Below are 16902 nucleotides of genomic sequence, written 5' to 3' on the forward strand. Positions count from 1 at the left end.
AAATTTCCTCAATATCTTCCTTGTCCTCAAGAGAGGAGTAACTATTCTTCAAGAAAGTTGGAACTAGGTTAAAGCCAAAAGGAAAATCTTTTGGACTGAGGGCCCATCATTTCTCCTCTAGTTTCTTAGCACGTTTGGGAGGGTTGCAAGAATGCTACACATTCCAAGTCACTATGGAAGAAGTAGCAAGAGGGGTGTGAATCATAACTAAGGCATTAGCCCTAGTGGCCACTTTAATCCCCTATGAAACACTAGGGTTTGAAACTTGTGAAACACTAGGGTTTGGTTCTAGAATAACCACTTGTATCCTTAGAGTGGCTAGGGTTTGTGCTCCTATTGAAATTAGAGGAACCAAAATGATTTTTGCATATGACTATTTAGGAGCCAAGGGAGCCTTTCCCTTGTGCCCAATAGTAGTCCATTCTTCTTTTCTCCATTCTACTGCCTTAGCAGGAACCTCTTCAGGTGAGGGTTTAACCCTAGGCATAGCTCAAGGGCGATCTCTGATCTTGTGTTCCACTGATTGGTACCTATAGTAGGTGTTAAGTAGGTTCAAATAAAGCACCTTCTGAAAGAACATTTGAGCCCCAATCTATATTTCCAAAGAATCCTTAAGATCCTTGGAAAGATCAACCTCAATGCAAATGTTTTTTTGAGGGCGAGTGTTGAAAAATTTCTTATGTTCCTTTGTGATAACATTGCCAAGAGTATTGGCAATGGACTCAATAAAAGGCCAACATGGCAAGGGTAAACCTAGGAACTTGACCCACATAGGAACCCTAAGCTTTTTGTCATCAGAGACAATGAAGTCTCTCAACCATCTTTGAAAAACAAGTAGGGAAGAATGCATAGACCAAGGACCATTGCTAAAAAGCATGTCTACCTACGATAGGTTAGCTAAGAAAAATTAAAAATAACCTTTGGTAAGATTTTGCATAGTGTCAAGGTGGACTCCATGAGGAGTCCAACTCTTGTTAACCCATTCTCAGAGCATAGCTTCAAGAATAGTCCTACCCATAAAATACCCTATTAAGCTATACTATTCTAACCAATCACAACAAACATCAAATTCTTGCAAAGAAAGGATAATATCAAGATTGCCTCATGAAAAACCTTTGGGATGAATTTGTGAGAAATTTGTTTAATGGAGGCACTATGGCTATCTAAAGCAGTAACATGAACACCAATATCAACAATTGGGTCACCATTGGCCAGAGCCATTATAACCTTGCCTAAAAGCTCCCATAGTAAATGCAGTATAAAAAGTGGAAACAAAGGAAGGAAGTCTTAGAAAAAGAGCCATATGCAAGAAAACTAAAAGATCACATGCAACCCTAGTAGAGTGAAAAAAATCTCTCTTCCATCCTTATTTTCCAATAAGAGGGTTTTCACTATAAGATCAAAAATATATAAATTTGGGTTTCATTGTTCTCACCATTTTGCAGCTTCAAGAAACTCAACGATCATTTTATATATGATCATTATAGAGAAAGATATCATAGAGTGGTAGAAATCTCTTCTAATTCACATATTAAGTAATATAGTTTGACCTATGTTTTCATTGTTTACTTGTAGAGGTTGCTAGAACTTGTTTTGCTATGTTAATGATTTAATTTTTTACTTGATTGTTGTAGGGATAAAGAAAATGGGTCAGCTATTTTGTTACACAAAGGTGGATCAATCAATAGTTTCCATGGTGGAGAGATTTGGAAGGTTTGAGAAAGTGTTTGAGTTGGGGCTACACTCTGTGCCTTGGATTCTTGGAACTTGTATTAGAGGTCATCTTTCCTTAAGATTACAGAAACTAGATGTTCACTGTGAAACAAAGACCAAGGTATGCCATTCAAATAATCTCTTGCACCATTATTTTAATAATACATAGATTAGAAAATGTTTATGAAAAAACTTTTGATATAATTTACTTTGAAAATTTTATAGTAATCTCCATAAATTGTAGAGATCTGATATCTTAATGTTTGAAATCTCTTTTGGTTTGTTTCAAATTGAATCTTTTTTATGAAATATTGAGATATGATTGAGGAATTTGTGGGGATATTGAGACTAATTTGTTTTTGACATTTATTGTAGGATAATTTTTTTGTGACAGTGTTGGCCTTTGTTCAATACTATGCCCTTGCAAAAAACCCTTGTGATGCTTTTTATAGGTTAAGTGATACAAGGGGATAAATTTAGGCCTACACATTTGATGGTAATGTTTTGAATTTTTTCTTTATTCATAGTATAATTGTAAATGAATATGTTATGAAATGCAAGGCCCATAATAGTACCTTGTTATAGATGTTGATAAAATAAATATAAATATGAGTTAATTAGGTTATGTTTTCCTTTTTTTCAACTAATAATGACTTATGAGACCCTAGTAGAGATTGATGTAGATTTTGACTGTTATAAGTCTTATACCCATTCAATAACATTAGGTTGAATAGGTAAGATCACAAGAAAATGAAACTCGATATGTTCAAGCTAAGGATCTAGGAATTTACAGAATGAATCACTACCCAAAATTAAGAAAGATAAATTAACATTTTCTCTCCTAAGAAATAACAATGGATGTAGCTTATAACATCAACAAAACATAATGGTTGCACTCGTAGATTGGTTTTAAAATATGATGACATAATTTGAAAAAGTTCAATGAGATGAGGAAATTAATCCTAGGGGCGCACACACCATGTAATGAGATATAAAAGGACATTATTAGAAATATTTCCTTGGTCAATTGATTTGGAAGGATGCTAGCCAATAGACCTACACAATAGTGATTTTCACTTATATATATTAAGAACCATTTTACATGTTTTTATGATATGAATTTGGCATTTCATAGTTAAGATGGATGGGGATTGTGATAGTATTAGAATAGTGATTTCATTATGATAAGAAAGATACATGTTATTCCCATATGATTGATATTGCAATGTTTTGAATATGTACTTAGATGAAAGTTAATTGAATACGATATTGCAATGTTTGTTGATAGTACTTAGAATAGAAATGATTAGATGAAATTTATTTGTATATGTTAACATGAATTATGAGATATTGGATTTATTATGCACTTATTTATATATATTTTTATATTATTGGGCTGTTGATGTTTAAGTTGAGTGTGCAGGAAAGTTGAACCATGGAGATAGTGGGGGAAACACGGTTCAATCTATGTGAACACTGTAAAGCCAAGGTGAATCTTTGGAAGATTCAAAACCTCATTGTGTTGTGTTATTTTGTAATGTGATTGTGCATGAGTGTTATAGTTAGAGATCATGATTAATTAGAGTCATGTCATTTTGATGTGAAAAGTGTTTTAATGTGTGTGTGTGTGTGTGTGTGATTTGACACTTGTGTTGTCTATGTGTAAATAACATGTCATATAGGATCCTTTGGCATGAAGTCACTTAACCTAAATTCAATCCTCATTGTGAAATTAAACTAACCCACCCTAGAGAGTGTTAGAATGAGTTATTTTCATAATGGTATTCAAATTAAAATTTTATGAGAACTTTAGAGAGACTTAAGTGGCTCCCTTGTGTTATTTTGGTGAAAATAAGTCACCCACATGGTAGTAGTATAGGTTGGGGGTATAAATATAGGCATAAGCTAGCATAGGGGACATAGGAGACCCTCTAAATTAGTCATTTTCAAACCAATTCGAAAATTAGAGTGTCACTTGATCTTTTTCCTCACCCCACCACTTGGTTAAGTTCCTATTGGTAGAAAGGTACAAGGGTGTAAGAAGGGTAGGTGGGGATGGAAGTGGAGGTTCTTTTAGGGAGCTTGTGCAAAACTTAGTGGTTGTCCACCCACTCTCTCATGGAGAGATAGATAGGTTTATGGAAGAGAAGCTTGGAAGCCAAGGAGGAAAATATCTTCATCATCATTTCAAAGCCATAGTGTAGTGCCTGCCCCTAGTCTACATTTTTGAGCTACATTTATGATATCATTGCCAAACTCTTTTAGGCCAATTTATGTTTGACGATTAGTATTATTATTTTAGAGATTATCAGATGATGTTTACACTCAGTTTATTAAATGATGAGATTACTTGGTACTCTATATTTCATGCATGTATGATGATTATTCAATGGTTTCAGTTATCGATGATGATTAGTTAGATGGTTTATTATTTCATGTGCTTCTTATGGATACTTACCCCATACTGCATGTGTATGGTGTGCGTGTTGTTTTATTTATGTATGGTGTTTCTGATATGGTTAAGGAAGGGAGTCGTAGTCACCTGCTAGTCGGGATCTACACGATGCACCACTTCCTGCCATTGTCTGTTTAGCTTAAAATATTGTGTTTGTACATGCGTGGATTTTATGCAGGTTGCAGGTACCGGGGATTGACTTCCCTGAATTGTCACGATGAGCGTACCCTATCGCATTGTCTCAATGGTAAGAGAGGGGAGATAAACTCTTAAGTCCAAATCCTAAACCCTTTAGCCAATTGTCCTAATTGATAATTAGGACAAGTATCTGAGTTAAGTACCCTCTGAATGCATCAAATGATGTAATTTCGTGATTATAACCCTTCTTGTTTGATATGGTATGTATTTTTCTATGATGGGTTTTTGTATGTTGCTTTATGAGTCCTTGGTATATTTTCTATTAATTAAGTCTAATTAAAAAAAAGATTAATTAATGATTTAATTTAATAGAGAATTATTATGATATCTTTATATTTAATTAATTAATTAATTAATTAAAAGAATTAAAGTTGGAGATTAAAGTTCAAAGATAAATTTAGAATAGGATAATATTTATTTAATTTAATAATAATATATTTGGAGTCATTTTTAAATAAATGCTAAATATTATTGTTATTTAAATTAATTAAATATGTTATCAATTAAGTTCTAAAATAAATTAAAAGTTGAAAGATATTAATTTATTAAGAATTCTAGATCGCATGATCTAAACATGAGTTTAAATATAAGAATTAAATTAAAAGATTAAATTATAAAAATTAATAATGTTATTTTAATTTCTTAAAAATGCACATAAGATTAAAGTAATAAATTAATTAAGAATAGTAGTCAAGTGGAATTTTAAATAAAGTTATTTAATAATTCAACTTAATGTGCATGAAAGTTGAATGCAAAAGAATAAGAAAAGATAATAAAAGTTAATTTGGAGTTAACTGAGTTGTACAAAGAGTCTTCTCAGGTAAACGCACAATTAGTGCCTCGATTTGAGGAGAAATTTCTTATCACAACTTTGGAGGTTCATTTTTGAGATAGAGGAATTTGGACGGGAATTTTTGGGAGACAATTTTTGGAAGCGAATTTCAGAAAGCTGATACCAAGAAAGTTTTCCAGAGGAAGGTTATTAAGAGGAGCGAATTCTTTTACAGTTTCTGGAGATTGCATAATAGCATCAGGATCAGGTAGGGTCTTGTGTTTTCGATTATCGATTTATTATGCAATTATCCTTTCCTGTCTTCTTCGTGTCTGAGGTTTGTAAATCTGGAATTCTCTGTGATGAATGTTAAAACATTATGATATTGGAATTTATCAGATGCTTGTCAATAAACTTCTGTATACATAAGATTTAAATGGGAAGGGTTGAATCTAATACCGAAATTCTAAATTAGAAGATCGATTGGTTGACTATATATTTTCTATATCAATTTAAAAAAAGGAAACCAATTTTTCAATGCTTTTATTTATATATATATAAATATATATAAATATATATATATATATAAATATATATATATATATATATATATATATATATTTATTTATAAATTAATATATATATATATTCTTAATTAATTTATTTATTAATAAAATTCTTATTAATAACGAAATGGTATTCTTTTGTTTTAAAAATATAAGATATTATATATAAAAGAAAAAAAAAAAGAAAAATAAAATATAAAAATAAAATAAAATAATATATAGTGGGGGGGAGGGAATCACCCCGTACCCGCCCCCCACTGTCGGAGGCTGACAGTATCTGCATCGCAGGTACTGCGACAGCAGGTACAGAGTACCTGCCACCGCAGGCCCTGCGACCGTAGGCCTGCGGCCAAGCCGACAGGCTATAAACGTTATGTGGATGAAAAAAAAATATGAAACTTTGATTTTTGTTGTTGTTTTTTTAATATAATTTTTAATTTATTAAAAACAAATTTTATTATTTAAAATTTTTAATTAATAAAATTATAATATATTTAAATTAATAATAGTTTTAACTTTATTAATATTTAATAAATAAATATTAGATGCATAGACATAGTTGTAAATATTAATTTATTAATTTTGGTTTAAAATTAATAAATTAACAATTAATGATTAGATTAAGTTAAGTAAGTAGAATAGGCAATTATTGATTAATTTAATTTAAAATTAGTTTAATTAAGTTAATTAATAATGAATATTATTTGACTAAATAATAGATTTGGATTATTGATTTAATGAAAGTTATTATAGAAAAGGGTTAATCGTAAAGGGTAGTTGTGAAAACCTAGTTACTTGAATTCGACATTAAACTGAAACATAAACCTTACCTTAACTCAAATAATATACTTTCAGATCCAATCTCTGAGACTTTGATGTTGTCTTTGTACTTTGAATGTTTTGGGGTTGGTTTAACGTTGACTAGTTTAGGTTGTTACCAGAGGCTCGGGGGTTGTGAATGTGATGTCATAATGAATTGGTCTCGATCTTTCTTAACCCGACCATGGTAATGTGATGAAGTGCTCTATGACATGATTGTGTTTACTGTTTGTTATTGCTTTCTAGTTTCCTTGTGTGAAGCTGAGGTGTATGTATTTGAGAATACCTAACTTAACCATTTCTAAGTCTTGATCAGTTATACTTGTATTACTTTCTAGTTTCTCATTGGAGAACCATTGGATTTTGTGACTTATCATTGATGCCTTTAGTTGCTGATAGAGAACTGCCGTGATTACATGATTACTATTTGATGTTATCTATTGCTCATGAAGAACTGATGTAATTTTGTGGATTATCTTTTTATGATGTTTTTCAGTTGCTCGTATAGGACTGAGGTGGTTTTATTATGATTCTTTGATTTACGAGTTCATGAGCTAGGGTAGGTTATCTATGTGTAGAGTCGAGAAGTGGCTTGCAATGGGGGTCAAAGCCCTAAGAGGCTGCCTTGAGAAACCCATTGTAAGTCATTTTTAATAAGTGAAAACATTTACACTAAATGAGAGAAAATGAACCTAACAAGATAATTGTATGTTCTCTCCCATACCATGAGTGCTAGTACAGACTAGGATGGGGTAGAGAGGACGCTTGGTTACGACCTTGCATTCCATAGTAGGCCTCATCAGTACGAGAGGATACTAGTGGCCGCAGGATCAGTAGGGACCCGGGATTCCTAAGGGATTGCTCGAGTAACTTCTACGTGACTTTTGCGATGACACTTTCTCGCTTACATATTAGGTTTCCTACGTGTCTTGTGGTACCTCTGGGATTTAGATGTCGATCTTTTTAGGAACCCTTGAGTTAGCATACTTATAGGAATTTCCTAGACTTAGAGAGTATTTATGATTATAGGTTTTGTCATCCTATTTGGGACTTGAGACTATCTCCTCAGCGCGGTGGGAGTGGACCATTTAGGTTCCACACGGTCGGGTGGTAGTACTTTTACTCTTACCATTGAGATCCGTTCCGTGGTCACTGTGGCTAGAGTTTTCGTGATTGGCATTTACCTTCACTATGTTCTTGGATTATTATGATGGATGGTTAGATTTTATGATAGATGTTTTATCATTATGGATGTATGGATGTATCATGTATGGTGAATAGTTTCATATGTTTTTACTATACTTTGTATCATGGATTTGAGGATGTTGTATCTTTATCTTTACATATGTATATTCTTTTAAGCCTTTCATACCCTGTGACTTGTACAGTGGATGATTGAGCATTTCGAATTAATTTGCCGAGAGGCATTCGAAACAAATGTATATTATGGACATGGGACTTTCTGATTATTCTTTCATATGTATGTGATAGTTGTTAGACTTAGATTTAATTAAATTTAAGCGTGACTCAACGTCTTGGGATCTTTAAGAAATGTAACTTGCAATGTATGTTTGTCGATGATTACATGTTATTGCTTCCGCTACTATGTGTTGATGTGTATGTCACTTTCTTACTTAAAAAAAAAAAATGTTTAGCAAACTTAGTGAAACTTTAGGTTAATTCTTTTGGATCCGTTGGCGGGGCGTTACACATAGCTTGAAAGCAGGTTAGTGCTTCATGCCTTTTTTTCTTTCATTTCATGAAAGTTTAAAATGGAAGTTGTAAGTGTGTTTCCTTCAGGTGCTATGTGTTTTCTTTTAGTGCATGTTTGTAAATATTGTGAGTGTGAGTGAGTATGTTGAATCTCTTTGCATTTGATTTTTTTTTCTTGGATTGTGGTTGTGGATTGAATGTTGTGTTGGGTGTGGGGGCTTCACTCAGCCTTGGGAGGGAAGAGAAGCCTCACGGTGAAGGGGTTAGTTGGGCTCAACATTGAAGTTGAGAAATTCCTCTCTTGGAGAGGGGATAGTTTTCATGGAGTATGGACTCCATTAAAGGCATGTGATTCTTGATAGCTTGTTCTATGGGAGGTATAAGGTTGAAAGTGTGAAGAGGAGTAAGTGTTGGTAGCCTTGTTGAGGCATGTGATATTGATAGCCTTGTTATGGCATGGTTCTTGATAGCCTTATTGGAATATTGCAATTGCAAGTTTTAATGTTAAACAAGAATATGGCATTCTCCTCCTTGAAGAGCCCACCTTCATCCAATGTTTATGGTTCCATTTGTGAATCATTGTGCAAGCCTTGGTTGGGATTTGTGAATGTTTTCTTAAATTATGCTTTTCATGTTTTTTTTAAATCACTGGGAGGTGGTTGATTGTATCCTGGTTGAGCCTTGTTTCCCCTAGCATAGGGGTGGTCTCCTTGAGGCCTAGGTTGGGAGGTGAGCCTCCATGGTTCCATAATTTTCATCTTGTAGGTTTGTTTGATGCATTTGGATATTTGTAAGTTATGAAGATTTCATTGCATAAGAGGAGGAAATATTGTTGTAGTTAGTTTGATAATGGAGAAGCAGAGTCCATTTTGACATGTGTAACCATTTGTGATTGTAAGAATGTTGATGTTATGCTCATATTCATTTGTCTCTAGAAGGGTTTTGCATCATCTTGTGTAGAGATCTTACATTATGTAGAGATGACAAGAAGAGTCTATTACCTTGTGTTCAATCATGATAAGTGTTTTGTATGATTAAAAGAGAAATAGAAGAGAGAATGTCATTGCATTGTTGTTGTAGGTCTATTATGATGAATATAAATGTATTGGTAAAATGGATTTAGTATTGTAGTAGATATTAGAATGTTGCAAACCACACTACCTCTTTGTTATTCCTTTATTATGCATTTTCATAGAACTAAGTAGATGTACTCTATGAATAATCTAGATTTCTTACTGATGTTATCATTTCATTACTCTGATTTGAATAAATTGAAAGAAACAAAATTTTGCATTATGATAAATATAGGATGAATGAATAGGATATTATCATCTTGTTATTCTTGTTTCCTCAAGGCTTGTATGGAAGATACAGATGTAATTGAGCTCCATCTTGAAATATATTGGTGTAGATTCAGTTTCTAATAGCTAATAGATTTGTATTTAGTTTAAAACATGGATGGGGAAATCATTAAAGACATTGAATTTTAGATGTTCTTGAAGCTATATACAAAGGATATTCAGATATGTTTAAAAAGAAGTATCATGAAATTTGGTTGATAGTAGTATATTATTAGCTATGAACACAATCATTAAGTATACTCCATAGATTATGCATTAGATTGAAATGTATACAATGACTGAGTATCATCAAATCACCTTGTAACAACCATAAGGGATTGTGAAAAAGGAGAGAACTGGGTCAATAAGAAAAGCTCAAATATGGACCTGGAAGTGCATAATAGCTTGCTGGAAATTATATGGGAAGAAGAAATAAAAGCCCCTCTATTAAAATCCATTAAAATAATAGACCTTGAATAGAATATTGGTGATGAGTTAGAAATAAATAAATAAATCAATATTATCATAGAAAATTCTAAGTAGAAACATCTAATCCTAAACCACCCCTTCATTAATAAGGTGGCAGTCATAAGTCATTGAAGTCTTTGTGATATGATGTGGCCATGTGCAAGAAAAGGAATAAACAATAAAGAAATAAGTCCCTCATACTTGCTAAACATATAAACAAATATTATCCCCTTTATGTTTTCAATTTGTTTTAATCTGATGTAAGCTCAACTTGGTGCCCATCCTTGTCAGCTATTTAAACAAGGTTATAATAAACTTGCCCTCCTATCTGACATGTGTTAACCCTATTGTCTAGGCATTCCCCACTTAAAAAGAAATTATTATTACAAGCCAACTCTTATCCTCATCAACCCATGCCTAGGGAAGAGCAAGGGGGAATTTTGGCAAGTGTTTCCAAGGAAGAAATAATGATTGGTTGATTTGCCTTTGAATTGGGCTTGCTTGCTGAATGAGACATATGCCTTGGGAAGAGCCACCAAGTACATGGGAAAATTGAAGTATTTTGGGTTTAAAAGAAATAGAGAATCATAGATAAGACAAGCTAAACTTTCCTCCAATAAGAGATTAAATCAAAAAGCTATGTCATGAGTATTTAATGTGACATGAAGTGGGGGTAGAAATAGGAGCTTCATGCCCACCTAGGAGGATGTGGGTAAAGTAGGCACCAGATTTGAAAGGGGATTCAAGTGTGATGTAGGTAAAAAGGAGGAGAATAAAATAAATAAAAGTGTTGGGTGATTTTTTTTATATGTATTTTCTTAATATTGTTATCCAAACAGTGATAAGGAAATGTAAAGGATAGTTATTATTTATTTGGGAACATATGTATAAACTATGTTATCCAATATATATATATGAATAGTGAATATAATATTTTTGTTATAAATGATAATAATGATTTAAGAGTTATATTCAGAACAATGACCATAGTGAATTCAACACTTTATTAATAATAAAATTAATTCAATAATAAAGTATAAGGTGAGATGGATCATAGGAATAGTGACAAGTTAAGAAGAATAGATATATATGTTAATTTTAAGATATTTTAATACATTTTGATAATTAGAAAAATAATAATTCTATTTTTCTTTTAGTTTAATTGCTAAAAGTAGTTTAGGTAACAATGAATTTAATGATTGTTTTATGTAATAATATTGTTAACTGATAATTAAAGAGTGCAGATTCACAATAGCGAGCATGGGTGTTTCAAATAGTCATAATTGAATATTAACAATGATGAGATTATTTAGATATAATTTTAAAATAATAATATTAAAAAAAAAATTGTTGTGTTTGCCTTGTTGGGTTACGAGCATGACATGAAATTGCTCAATAATTTTTAGAATTAATATGAAATCTCTAACCCACATCTATTATAGAAATGTTGTTTCATATATATGAACTAAATTTGATTATGAAGCATGAGTTGAGCCCATTACATGTTTCCATGTTTGATCTACAGTTATCTATTCAAATGTTCCACTAATGAATTTGGATGATGATTTTAAGAAAAAGAGTGATATTGCTAAAGTTGTTGAAGATGAACTTGGAAAGGTTGGGAAAGTTTTGAGGCCATTTAATTTCATTTTTGAATTATATGTTGTCAACTGGGCACTATAACCAAATATCATACATTAATGAATCATTTTTTTGAAATATGTTTCTAAAATTGTGTGCTTTGAATTTTTTATATATTTGTTTTAAAAGAAGCAACTATTAAGAGAATTTTGAATAATGCATAACTGAATCTTTCTTATTTGTGATTATAGGCAATGTCAAATTATGGATTCGAGATAGTGTAGAGACTTATTGTAGATATTGAACTTGACATGCATGTGAAGAGAGAAATGAATGAAATAAATGCAAGCAAATAGTCAAATTGGAATTTCACATTCACTTACAAATTGTAAGAACCATGTCCTAATTAACTTTGCCACATCCTCAAATATAGAAAATCTAGAAGAGAACCAATCACAATATTGTGGAATAGTCAAATTGCTTAATCTTTAACAATTAGTTTATGCACATAAAAAAAACATTAAGATGCTGATCAACAATTCCACTTTTATGCATATTTAGAAAGGTTCAATATTAAATCAATAGTGGTGATGACTAATCACTCATCAAATCTCATTATTTTATCAAGTATCATTAACTAGATTATTGATTCCAACATACAACAATTACAGTGATTATACACAATTTAAATTTTCCTTATAGACAATGTATATTGTTTAGTTCATATCATAGATGCAAGTTACAATAGCATGAAAAAAAACATTTCCTATTGTGTCCTTTAGCATAACCTATCTCCAAAGCTATATGATGTCATCCATCTACTAGCTGAGATGGGAGTGTAGCCCAAGCACTTTAACCTTGCCAACCACAGAGTGATTACTCCCCCAAAATTCTTCTTGACATGAAGAATACCCTGACCCTAGCAAGAGAAGCCTAGCTTCCCAAAACAAGATGGATCTGGTGCAGCCATGAAACACACTTCATTACAACCATGTGCCTAGAAGCCTAATCATAGAATGTCGTAGTGAATAAAATAAATTGCACATCTATACAGATGTAGTAAATCCAAATAAGCATAGCCACATACACACATATGCATTATTTGGAAAAATCAAATGGCTTAGCCAAGCACTTTATAAGCCAAATTTAATGATAGAAGAAACAAGAACAACATGTATCCATTCTACAGAACTAACAGATAGAAGAAACTAAATGTAAAGTATCCATTCTATCTTTCCCATTATTGCTACATTACACACAACCATGAAGGAAACTACACACCTCTATGTCGTACAACAACACGATGTTCAAACAAAAGTTGATTTACATCTACGAAGATAACACAAGAATACTTTTTACATCAATAGCCAAGTAGCTATTCATTCCTCTATGGTACATTCAAACACCTTAATCAATGGATTGAAAACATCCTAAAACAATTTAAGTACACACCCAAAATGTTGAAATGATAGCAATAGTAATAATATGATTACTGAAATGGAAACATGAGATCAACAACAACCTAGTAGCAAGTATATTTTTTTATGGTTCAATCAAACATAGCAATGCTGAATTTTAACAAGAGGTTTAAACTAATGTTGTTTCCTTATGGTATAATCATTCACAGTGATGCTACAACAATATTGTTTCATCTCAAATCACATACAACATATGTCATTCCTTTCTTGTGTTTCATTCAATCATAGCATTGTTGAAATGCATACTAATTAGCCTTTATAGCAAGTAATAGTTCAATTACATTCGATTGTAGATTTTAATGAAGAAATTACTCACAATTCATTTAAAACATAAAAATACACTAGAATCTCTAACAATAGAACATTCTAAAAGATGGAAAAATCTTATCAATAGTCTATGTTTACATATCATATGTCATCAAGAAAAATAATAGATATTGTTGATAATACCCTAAAAGAAACTCAGTGTTTTGTAGTAAAAGAAAAATTATGCAATGGAAGGAATCAATTGTCTAGTATAGTCATTTTCTTGTTACACTCAACCAATTTCTTTATCTGGCTAAGTGGGAGAAATGAGGAATTACTCTATCATACAACTTAACATTCAATTAATAACCCCTAATCAGCAATATAGGGTTGTCTAGACTCAAGTGTTCCAATAGATGGCTCAACCATTATATAGAATTTATATTAAGGTCTCTCATTTTGGAAGGAATTGAAAATAATACTATGGTTTTTATCCAACACAATGGACAAGGCTTGTACTTACAAAAATCACATAATTCATAGTTTCTAATCAGGTTGTAAAGGAATGAAGTAAATAAAAATATTGTTAGTTGTAAGCTTGTGGAATGTTTTTGTATGGAGTTTTTAGAGAAGGAATTGGTTTACTAATTCCCACCCTTAAATGCTTAGTGCCTGAAATGGTCCCAAAGCAATAGTGATTTAATCCATTTTAATTTTAATAGTATATGTCTTCAAAATAACTAATTTAATTCATTCATACTAGGTCTTAATGGAACATATTCTTTCACTCACTTAGAATTATGCAAGGTTCATCTTGAATGTGACTAATATTAAGATTCAAGCATAGCATAGGTTTCATCTATTTTCCATTCAACTAAGCAAGAATGACCCTATCCTAAAGCAAGATTGCATGCTATAGTAGAGGGTTCACATTTAGAAGTTCATAGTTGTGTTAAAAATTTGCAAATATCTTAATAGCACAAGGAAATCTGTGTGTAATGAGTTTCAGGAAAGATAAAAAGTCATGATAGCATAGAAAAACCTCAATTTTCCTATTATACAGTGCTTCCCAAGCCTCTTACAACCATTGCTATCTCTTTGTTTTCTCCAAATCCTTCCTTTACGTTTGGCTATGGGCTCCACATAAGAAAAAAAATTAGGTTAAAATTGTGTTCTCCAGTCTACTACCACTATGTGTTCCCTCTTTCAAAACCACAACCCCACTTTTAAAATTAACCACATTGTAACTGACCCAAAAAAATAATGAATCTCGAGTGGTGACCTCTTTTTCTCTACGGCTCCCCTTCTATATATTTAGGTCTTTTTTGTTTATTTTTTTGTTTTGAAAGATTGAAAGGATAATGTTTTGTTTAAACAAAAACACGTTTTTGTTTTAATGAACACGTATATATATAGTTTAATAAATACACATATCTAATAAATAATTGAAATACTTCTAAGTTCTTATTAAATTAAAAAAAAATATAGAAATTCATTTATAAATCTTAAAAATCATCAAAACTCATAATTCATCCATTAGTGACTTTTTTTTATTATCAATTTGTCTAAACATATTTTATTAAATCAATAAAACAAAACATCTAAATTTCACTTTGAATTTTCAAAGTTAATTTTAGTAAATGTAACAAAAATAAAGGATAAACAATATGAATTCTATGTGTTGTGTGTTTGTGGCAGCACAACATCTGGTGCATCCCCTTTCAAGAGGCTAGCCCTCTCTACCTCAACCACACTCTTGTCGTGATGATCCCTACATCCACTCAAACACTCACAACCAAAAACGAGTCAGTATCCATAAAACTCAATATATGAAATCTTTAATTATATCATTAAGAAGTAAAAACATTAGCATAATCACATTATTAAATCACAAAATTTTAAAAACTTCAATGGCATCATCATAATGATTAGACCATCTTTGACTAGTCAAGTTTTGACTATTCACCACAAAAGAAAGAAAAATAAAATGATTATAGGGTGAGATGTGACATCCTTCCCCACTAGGAAAAGGCATCGTCTCAATGTCTTTTACAACAAAATTTAGTATACACATACCACAACTATTATCCAATTGAAATAAAATAGCTATACAAAAAGATGGGAAAAAGATTTCTATAAATCCTTTACTTCTTCCCAAGTAGCACTATCCATGCCAAATTGGTCCCAATGGACCTTATACTAAAGTACATCCTTGTCTCATACCCTGAAGGTATGTTGTTCAATGATTCAAGTGGGTTGAATTTCCATCACCCCTTGATCTTGTACCTATAATGCATGCCAATCAAGAAAGTGAGATATTTCAGGATGATAGTGTTTAAGAAAAGACACATGGAAGATGTTATGAATGTGGGCTAAAGCAAGGGGTAGAGAAAACCAATAAGCAACTAGGTTGATAACTTCTAAGAACTGGAATAGGCCAACAAATCTCAGAGCAAGTTTTAAACTCTTGTTAAATGAAATTGAACTCTTTTGTGGCTTAACCCTGAGAAAAACTTTATCCTCGGTTTGGAATTGGTGGAAAGTGTGTTTCTTATCTGTATAACTCTTCTATCAATTTATTGCCTCCTTCAGTCAACTACAGATTAAGATCACTTGCTCTTCCATCTCTCTCAACATCTCAAGACCCACAATAATGTTGTCCTTAACCTTATCCTAGCTAATAGAAGTCCAAAATTTATATCTATAGAGAGCCTCAAATGGAGCCATACCCAAGGAAGAATGATAGGAGTTATTATAGGAAAACTCCACCAATGGAAGATACTCTTCCCATTTGTTCTGTTGATCCATGCAATACATGCATAACAAATCTTCTAACACTTGATTCACCCTCTTTGTCTCTCTATCATTTTTAGGGTGGTATGTTGTACTAAAATTTAGGCATGTACCCAAAGTGGAGTTCAAGGTTGTCCAAAACCTTGAAGTCATTCAGGTGTCCTTGTCAAAAATAATGGTCTCTAGAATACCATGTAGTCAAAAAATTTCCTAGATGAACTTTCTTACTAACACTGAAGATCCATCCTTTAGACTGCCAAGAATGAAATGGGAAACTTTAATTAACTTTTCAACTATGGCCAAGATGAAATCATGCTTGTGTCGAGTCATGGGTAAACCCTATACAAAATCCATATTGATAACCTACCATTTATATTGCAGAATCTCATGGCATTACAAAAGACATGTCAAATGGGCATGCTCAGCCTTGACATGCTAACATTCCAAACATTGGGCTACATATTCTTTCATGTCCTACTTGAGTCCTGGCCAGAAGTATAAAGGCCTCAAATCAGCCATCATTTTTTTTACCCCTAGATGCCCTAAAAATGGAGTGTAGTGCATCTCTTCAAGTACAAATTTTTGCAACCCTTCATGGTTGGGAACATAAATCGTGTTCTTGTATTTAAGAAAACCATCCTCATCAAAAGAATAATCATCAAACCATGAGTCGAAAGCATCAATAGCCAATACTGACATCACCCATTCATAATGTATATATCTAGGAAGCTACTAAAGGATATACTATTTCATACAAGTT

The 16902-nt window shown here is 32.0% G+C and overlaps 1 pseudogene; it reads left to right on the top strand.

Moving 5' to 3' along the window:
• The first annotated feature begins 1627 nt into the window (after nucleotides 1-1627).
• The window catches only part of LOC149552818 (hypersensitive-induced response protein 1-like), a 29779-nt pseudogene continuing 14504 nt past the window's right edge, over nucleotides 1628-16902 (top strand).

This window comes from Cupressus sempervirens, chromosome 6, assembly GCF_028749045.1.
Source record: "Cupressus sempervirens isolate cs-2001-9-10 chromosome 6, ASM2874904v1, whole genome shotgun sequence".
Lineage (NCBI taxonomy): Eukaryota > Viridiplantae > Streptophyta > Pinopsida > Cupressales > Cupressaceae > Cupressus > Cupressus sempervirens.